The 9,845-nt window shown below is 42.8% G+C and overlaps 1 pseudogene; it reads right to left on the reverse strand.

The window, feature by feature from the left end:
- Positions 1-708: 708 nt before the first annotated feature.
- Positions 709-4,981, reverse strand: LOC108697177 (annotated as a pseudogene).
- Positions 4,982-9,845: the final 4,864 nt, after the last annotated feature.

The raw sequence follows: 9,845 nt of genomic DNA on the forward strand, positions 1-9,845 counted from the left end.
CTAAGCAACTGTTTCAATTGGTCTTCATTATTTATTTTATATTGTTTTTCAATTATTTCTACTTCTGACTTTTTCCACTTTTCAAATGGGGGTCGCTGACCGCATCTAAAAAAAAACAAATCCTCTGTAAGGCTACAACTGTATTGTTATTGCTACTTTGTAATACTCATCTTTCTATTGAGGCCCTCGTCTGTTCATATTCCAGTCTCTTATTTAAATCAATGCATGGTTGCTAGGGTAATTTGGTCCCTAGCAACAAGATCTCTGAAGTTGCAACCTGGAGAACAGCTGAATAAAAAGTTAAATAAATCTAAAACCACAAATAATGACAAATTTAAACCAACTGCAAATTGTCTCAGAATATCCCTCTCTACCTAATACTAAAAGTTAATTTCAAGGTGAACAACCCCTTTAAAGGGGTTGTTCATCTTTGAGATAACTTTTAGTATGATTTAGAGAGGGATATTCTGATACAATATGCAATTGGTTTTCATTTTTTATTATTTTCGGTTTTTGAGTTATTTAAATTTTTATTCAGCAGCTCTCCGGTTTGCAGTTTCAGCAGTCTGGTTGCTATGTTCCAAATTCCCCTAGCAACCATGCACTGATTTGATTCAGAGACTGGAATGTGAATAGGAGAGGCCTGAATAGAAGTAATAAAAAGTATCAACAACAATACATTTGTAGCCTTACAGAGCATTTGTTTTTTTTTAGAAGGGGTCAGAAGAAAAAGGCATATAACTATAAAACTATAAAAAATAAATAATGAAGACCAATTGAAAAGTTGCTTAGAATTGGACATTCTATAACATACTAAAAGTGACCTTAAAGTAAAGTGTGCAGAGCTAAGAGAATTTCCCAGGATGTTAATAACCCAGATGAGTCAGCCCCTGGGTAGATGATATAGATTCCCAGCAGCAGACAATGTCCTTATGTCCTTATATTCTCATCATATAGAAAGTCCTTCCCTTGAAATGCCACTGACTCGCTTGTGACTTACACACCCAACTGCCAGAACTAAACAAGACGAAGCCTAAATGGAGCTTTTTGACAGTAACTTGCCCACCATAAAGCCCCTTTTAAAGGTTTTGGAGTTGGACTTGGTTTCCAGTGGGTGATGTCCAGGATTAAAAAGAACTTCCATGATTAAGTCTGTGAAATCCTTGTGCGACCCCTGGATCACATTTGGGGGGTACCCTGTCCCTGTGCAAGTGTCAGCCTGTCCTGCTAAGACACAGTCCCAATTGGCCGTTGCTGCCGGACCCAGTGGAGCACACGCTGCTGCCGCTGCTGCCGGTTCCTGCGGGACTGAGACTTAAGGGACGTTCTTGCGTCGTGTTGCCGCCAGGCGCCGCTGTTGCCGAGTTCTTGCGCTCTTTCTGCCGCAGGTGGATCTTGGTGTGTCTTTTGCGCTCGTCGCTCCGCGCGAACTTTCTGCCGCAGTAGTCGCAGGCAAAGGGCTTCTCTCCGGTGTGTGTCCGGATGTGAGTGGTCAAGTGGTCGCTGCGGCTGAAGTTTCTCATGCAGATCCGGCACTGGAAGGGTTTGTGGCCCGTGTGGATTCGGATGTGTCGGGTCAGTTCGTCGGAGCGAGAGAAGCGTCTGTCGCAACCCTCCGCCGGGCACGGGTACGGCCTCTCGTGGACTGGGGTCTTGCTGGGGCGGTTGGGGTATTTTCTGGGTCTGAGGATGGGCCGGAGGGGTAAATTGTGGGGGCTGTAAGCGCTGGGGAGTCTGGGCCCATCACTGGAGCCCCCCAAAGTGAAGTTGCGGATGGTGGAGAGAGGGGTGAGGGGTGGGGGGCAGGGGAAGGGTTTCCTATCGGAGTGTAAGTCTCTCTGGCACTGGGGGGGGAAGAGGGTCGAGTAGTCGGGGATCATTGGGAACATCCCCCCGTCCGACGCCCCCTTGGGAGAAGGGTAAGAGGGGGGCGGGTAGGAGGCCGCTGTGGGGGGGCCAATGAAAGCGGAGGGGTCCTGGTAGATCTCATTACAGCTGGAGTATGGGGGGGGCGAGTAGATGTGCTCCAGGTCACTTTGGGGGTGCGACATGCTGCAGCTCAAGTTGGGGGACCCCGAGGAGGCGTTGGAGGAGCTGGTGGAGGAGGGGGGGACCCCCAGGAGACTGGCGGCGCTCACTAGGTTGAAGATTCCTTCTGTGTTCCAGGCCGAGTATTGGGGCTCAATGGAGATCTTGCCCATATAGGCGATCGGCTGAGTGCGGGGGGCACAGGGGTAGTTGGACGGGTAGGAGAAATCCAGAGATCGCTTGTCATTATTATTCATATCCAGACTGATCATTCCATCTGCGGGGGAAAGGACATTGGTTAATACTGGGCTACAAAGTATAAACATCAGCCTGAGTCTGGGGTACAATATATAAATATAATCCTGGGGTACTATATATAAACATCAACCTGGGGTACAATATATAAACATCAGCCTGGGGTACAATAAATGAATATAATCCTGGGGTACAATATATAAATATAATCCTGGGGTACAATATATAAACATCAACCTGGGGTACAATAAATGAATATAATCCTGGGGTACAATATATAAACATCAGCCTGGGGTACAATAAATGAATATAATCCTGGGGTACAATATATAAATATAATCCTGGGGTACAATATATAAACATCAACCTGGGGTACAATAAATAAATATAATCCTGGGGTACAATAAATAAATATAATCCTGGGGTACAATACATAAACATCAGCTGGTGTCTCTGCAGACTCTTTACATTTCATGTCACAGGCAGCAGGGAATGCTGGGAAATGTAGTGCAATAGAATCTGCAAGCGCTGTGCCCCTATGATCAGGTCGTTAAGTGCTGGGATGATTTGGGGGGTTATTATGGGGCCTGCAGTGAGTTTAGAGCGGCCGGTTAATGGAGTGGAATAACATTACAGGATCTGTCGTGTCCCTTGCGCAGGTGGAAAGGCTTCACTAGTGGAACTGTAATCAGCGCAAAGTGGCAGTAACTGTCAATGCAATGTTTGCGTCTATTTCTTGCCCTTTAATTCCTCAACCCCCTCCCCCAGTATTCAATTAGCGCCGCTACAAACTGTACCCCAATACCGAGCGCAAATACTGTCACCGCCAATAAGCGCCTGTTCCCTTCAGTGTCGCCTGAATCCCATCAACCCACTCTGCCGGGTGTCAGATCTGGTCTCCCCCGCGCACATTGGCCCTAAAGCTGCTGAAAAGCGTCTCCCACAAATACTTAATTAGTCGCACGCCTTAATTGTATTGTTAATGGCCATCCCGACACATAATAAATCCCATGAAATTCCCAGTCTCCTCTTCCTACTGCTCATCCCTCCCGGGTTTCTCCTTGTTGCTGAGAGGGGCCCTGCGTCTTTATCTTGTCGCCCTAGTTCTGCCCGACCCTGTACCCCAATCTCCCCCCTAACCCTGCGCCCCAATCCCTCTGACAGTTTATTGTACCCCCTGACTCCCAACTCTCCCTGGTGCCCCAAATATTCCCGATTCCTTCCCAAGCCAGACATTTGGCTGTGACTGATACAGGACCTGCCCGACCCCTTGCGACCCCCACAGTCACTCCTCCATAGTGATGGCCCTCACTGTCCCCCCATAAACAAACACAGCCCTTACCTGCAGTCACTCCGCTCATCTGATCGAAGGTTCCCCCCAGATCCACATTAGGGAAGATGGTGACAGACGCGGGCAGAGTAGAGTCCTCCCCGGGGTAGAAACCTTCTGGGATCTGCTGCAGAAAACTACTGAAAGTCACTGGCAGTTTATCTAACGCTTTGGCGGCCATGGTCTCAGCAAGTGCCCCCCAATATCAACTCAACCCAACAGCAATTATTATTATTATTATTATGATGATGATGACAGTTGTAATGGGAGAGAGAATGAATAGCAGCTCCTCAGATGAGCAGCGAGTTTAGCGGCTGCATCTCAAGGGGAGACACTTAGCACATGTTGCCATGAATTCCGCCAGTGAGAGTTGTAGTGTCCCCGGCAGAGCAGTCCAAGGAAAGCGCCGCACAAAAACTATTTATTCGGTGTCTTTGAATGTGCGTGACGTCACTGCCCATATAAGGACTGAGGAACAGGGTTGGGGCACCCCGCCCCTCTCCGTGTCGTCACGGAGGCTTTCGCCAGGCTATGAATGGGGCGGATGGGCGGGGCCTCGCGGCGGATGAATGAGAGAAGCGGCAGTTACTGTGTAACCTGTGCACGTGTGACTGCGCTAAGTCCCGGGGCAGAGTCCGTGTCTGTTTGTTGTCGGTGTCAGCGGGATACACGGGGAGGGGGGCCCGGGGAGGGGGGCCCGGGGAGGGGGGCCCGTAGCTGGAGCCCAGGCTAATGGGGAGACTGTTACTGCCCCCCGTGACTCTGGCGAGTGGGAGTTGCAGTTCATCAGTGGTCACTGGAGGGCGCAGCTCGGATGTCCCTGGTGTGTGACTAGAACACAAGTGAAGATACTCAGTACTGATGTGTTGTACCCGGCTGACACTTGCTCTATGTCGGGCTCGGCAGCAGCTGCGGTCGGTAGAGCCACAAACACGAGGGACTGAACGAGCCATTCCGGTAGCGCCTAATAAGGCAATAAAGATCCGGCCCGACTCCCCTCCTCCCCCGCCCATATATAGGAGCCAAGTTCCGGCACATCGGAGGAAGCCGCTCAGTGACCGCAGGTGGAACAACAGTCTCGGGCTCCCACTCCCGGAATGACTTGTGCCCCGGCTGAGAAAGTGTCTGCGGCCTCAGCCAGAAGCAGCGGGGCTTTCTGCTCTCTGTCCGATGCCTGTCACTCACTGTATAATAATCTACTGTATATACTGTATCCCTACACCCTGAATGTACTGTATATACTGTATCCCTACACCCTGAATCTACTGTATATACTGTATCCCTACACCCTGAATGTACTGTATATACTGTATCCCTACACCCTGAATGTACTGTATATACTGTATCCCTACACCCTGAATGTACTTTATAAACTGTATCCTACACCCTGAATGTACTGTATATACTGTATCCCTACACCCTGAATCTACTGTATATACTGTATCCCTACACCCTGAATCTACTGTATATACTGTATCCCTACACCCTGAATCTACTGTATATACTGTATCCCTACACCCTGAATGTACTGTATATACTGTATCCCTACACCCTGAATGTACTTTATAAACTGTATCCTACACCCTGAATGTACTGTATATACTGTATCCCTACACCCTGAATGTACTGTATATACTGTATCCCTACACCCTGAATGTACTGTATATACTGTATCCCTACACCCTGAATGTACTTTATAAACTGTATCCTACACCCTGAATCTACTGTATATACTGTATCTCACACCTACACCTGCCCCATGGGTAATAATCTACTGTATATACTGTATCCCTACACCCTGAATGTACTGTATATACTGTATCTCATCTCTACACCCTGCCCCAGGGATAATAATCTACTGTATCTCACCCCTACACCCTGAATGTACTGTATATACTGTATTTCACCCCTACACCCTGCCCCAGGGGTAATAATCTACTGTATATACTGTATCCCTACACCCTGAATATACTGTATATACTGTATCTCTCCCCTACACCCTGAATGTACTGTATATACTGTATCTCATCTCTACACCCTGCCCCAGGGGTAATAATCTACTGTATATACTGTATCTCACCCCTACTCCCTGAATGTACTGTATATACTGTATCTCATGTCTTCACCCTGCTCTGGGTAATAATGTACTGTATATATTGTATCTCACCCCTAAACCCTGCCCCAGGGGTAATAATCTACTGTATATACTGTATCTCTCCCCTACACCCTGCTCTGAGGGTAATAATGTACTGTATATACTGTATCTCACCCCTACACCCTGAATGTATTGTATATACTGTATTTCACCCCTACACCCTGCCCCAGGGGTAATAATCTACTGTATCCCTACACCCTGAATGTACTGTATATACTTTATCCCTACACCCTGAATGTACTGTATATACTGTATCTCACCCCTACACCCTGCCCCAGGGGTAATAATCTACTGTATATACTGTATCTCTCCCCTACACCCTGCTCTGAGGGTAATAATGTACTGTATATACTGTATCCCTACACCCTGACTGTACTGTATATAGTATATACTGTATCTTCCCTACACCCTGAATGTACTGTATATACTGTATCTCACCCCTACACCCTGAATGTACTGTATTTACTGTATCTCATCTCTTCACCCTGCTCTGGGTAATAATGTACTGTATATACTGTATCTCACTCCTACACCCTGCCTGGGGTAATAATGTACTGTATATACTGTACCTCATCTCTACACCCCTACACCCTGCTCTGGGTAATAATGTACTGTATATACTGTATCTCACCCCTACACCCTACCCAGGCATAATAATGTACTGTATATACTGTATCTCACTCCTGCACCCTTCCTGGGGTAATAATGTACTGTATATACTGTACCTCATCTCTACACCCTGCCTGGGGTAATAGTGTACTGTATATACTGTATATCTCTGGTACAGCCGGGAAAAATACTGTATTTCACATCCCTACACACACACACAGCTTAGGGGCAATGTACTGTATTTACTGTATCTCACAACCACATCCAAACTGCCTGTTGAAAGCATAGCCGACAATATACTATATATTCTGCACAACTATCCATATATATATATATATATATATATATATATATATATATATATATATATATATATAGATATAGATATAGATATATCCTCCTGCACACACACAGTCATCCCAAACCTATATAAACACACGGTTCTGCACCCAGAGCAAAGTGATCCCCAAAATTGAAAGCAACACACACACACACACAAGTGATTATGTGAATCACACTGAATGTACACAGTGGCAATAGATAAATGGACTCTTCTCTTTATTTAAAATTATTCTTTCTTTCTTGTATATCTAGTGGCACCTGGCCAGATAGCTTGCAATCATCATTACACCTTTAGTGTATGTGTAAATCAATACAATTACAAGAGTCCTCTGCACTCAACCCATTATCAATATATTTAAGACATTGAGACATTTTGTGCATACTGCTACTGAAAAATGCCTTACCCTTTAAACAACACAGGGATTGTTTGTCCATATATTACAATATATTTAAGATGAACAACTACGTCACAGTCATCCCATATCTGGCCAGTCCTACACTCAATTTTCATCTGATTCATTAAGAATTCTATTGCTTCATTATACATTTTACACAGGGACTAAGTTTTACCTGCAACTTACTTGCTGCTTTCAAGGTTAATGGGTTGAGTGCAGAGGACTCTTTGTCTAGTTGTATTTTGTGGTCTCATTGCCTAATGGTTTTAAAAATTAGTGCTGAGCACAACTTTCCCTTGTTTGTTAAATTGGGTGTTAATGTCCTGGCCTTTCCTGGTACTGCCACGAATACACGTTATAACCCCCCTCCATGCAGTGCCAAATTTGGATTGGGATGAATCCTGCCATCCAACAGTTCAGAACTATAATTCATTTATTCATTTCTCCTCCTTGATTTAAATAAATTAATCTCGTGCATATTTCTAAAAAAAATTCTAATTCGCTGTAATTTATTCTTCATAAACCTGAATCGATAAATACAATGGTATTTGATTGGTTAAAATTTGATTCTCTTTTCCTTCCAAGTTTACTGATTAAAGTTTATTCCAGCCAACGCGCCTCCTAGTGGCAGAAGGTTGAAATGAAAGAAATCAGTTTATCCTTTCTCTTATATTTTCTTCCTTTCACAAGCAAAAGCTAGAACCCCCTAGATTCTTTATCCATCATATAAATATTCCATCAGGTTCATATTATAGCATTACATTCTTTTAGTCCCTGATCCACAATATTTAGCTGCCACTGCTGATGTCACAATGAGCTGAAGATGCCCCTGCATCCATTAGGGAAAATTCTCACAAAATCCCTTTTCTTTAGCAGTTTTCTCAGCCTTAGAATAGGAAGGCAATAATAAAATATATATATTCTTACCAACAAAGAGGCTCTTGGGTGCCAAGCATTCTGTGTGCACAACCTTGGAAACAGAAGCTTTCTGCCGGGTGATCCCCCCCAAGCAATGGATGGACCAGGCCATGAGTGGGAATCACTTATAATGAGTGGGCTGAGTGTGGGACTGGGGAGGTGATGTCCATTCTTAAGAAAGAAATATTATGCAAATACTGGGCACAAAGAGGCAGCTCACATTACTCCCACCCCCAATCACTGGCAGCAAGATAATGTTTAACTGCTGATGATATGAAAGCAACCAGATATATTTGCTGATGACATAACAACGAATGTTCTTGTTGTATAGGGGTGGGCTGTGTATGTATATATATATATATATATATGTTTGCAAAAAACGATCACAAACACACACACACACACACATATATATATATACCCAACAATTTTAGACTTATGAACAAATATATATATATATATATATATATATATATATATATATATATATATATATATATATATATATATTTATTTGTTAATAAGTCTAAAATTGTTGTGTATATATATATATATATATATATATATATATATATATATAATTTTAGACTTATAAACAAATCCATACATGTGTAAAAATAAAAAGTGAAGTATCCTCTTATATTAGTGTTTTAAATCAACACAATTTCATTCTAAAGCTAACGTTTCGGACCCTGAATGGGACCTTTATCGAAAAGTTAATATCCAAAATAATAATGTGGATTTCCAAAGTGTTAGTATGTTTTTATCTGATTTAATAGCACCGCAAATTCATATCAATAGGGACTAAGGGTCGCTGCCATTACCCAAACTTGCAATTACACTTAAATCTGGAGCCGTTTGTACAATTAACTGCATGAAAAACACTATTTAATGCTTTAATGCTATTTAATACTATTTAGTATCTTTATCAAGCCAGGGTGCCGTTAAAAATTCACACATTAATACACAAAGTGATATTTTTGTGTCTGATAATAAAGTGTTGTTACCTAAACAAAGGATATTCGCTCATTCATATTTGTAGTTAGTAGAGAGAACGAAAATGTCTTCCCAAATGACCCAATTTCATCCGAATTAATAAATTCTAATATCATTGGAAAATTCATTGGGGAAATGTGTGAAAAGTAATTTCTCCCACCCACCCATATTTTTTTTTATTACTGGCACATGGTAAATAATATTTTTCGAAATGTTAAAATGATTATATACGAAAGAAACAATTACAAAGCAACTGGATTATTAATTCGTTATTCTAATATCGATTTAAACGAATCCAAAGAACGAATATTCAAAGTTCTTGCTTCAACAAATTTACTGTTTACGAAAAATTATTCGTGTCTACAGAACTCACAGGTTTAAATCCCCCCACACACTTTTTACATGTTACCCCCAAACGAATAAAACAAGAAAAAAAGGGGATTTGATATCTCATTGAAAACGTGCAGCTATAAAAAAAATATTGCAATTATTGCAGGGGATCCTATAGAAATATTTCCCTCTCATGCTGCCACCCTCGGGTTCATAGAAACTACATCGCAAGCTTATACAGTATCGCACGTTTATACAATATCGCACGTTTAAACGATATCGCACCTTTATACGATATCGCGCATTTTATTCGTGTCCCTTCAGGGGTTTATTGGAAAGTGTAAACGAAAAGCAAACGAAAAAAAACCCTACCTTTTGAATTAATTCAGTCTCGACGAGCGGGTAATGCAACGTCAGTAATCAGATTCCAAAATGCAATTCTCTGGGAAGAAGAAGGGGAAAAAATGCAGTTTTGTCCAGCGAAATA

The sequence above is a fragment of the Xenopus laevis genome, chromosome 7S, assembly GCF_017654675.1.
Source record: "Xenopus laevis strain J_2021 chromosome 7S, Xenopus_laevis_v10.1, whole genome shotgun sequence".
In the NCBI taxonomy this organism is placed as follows: Eukaryota; Metazoa; Chordata; class Amphibia; order Anura; family Pipidae; genus Xenopus; species Xenopus laevis.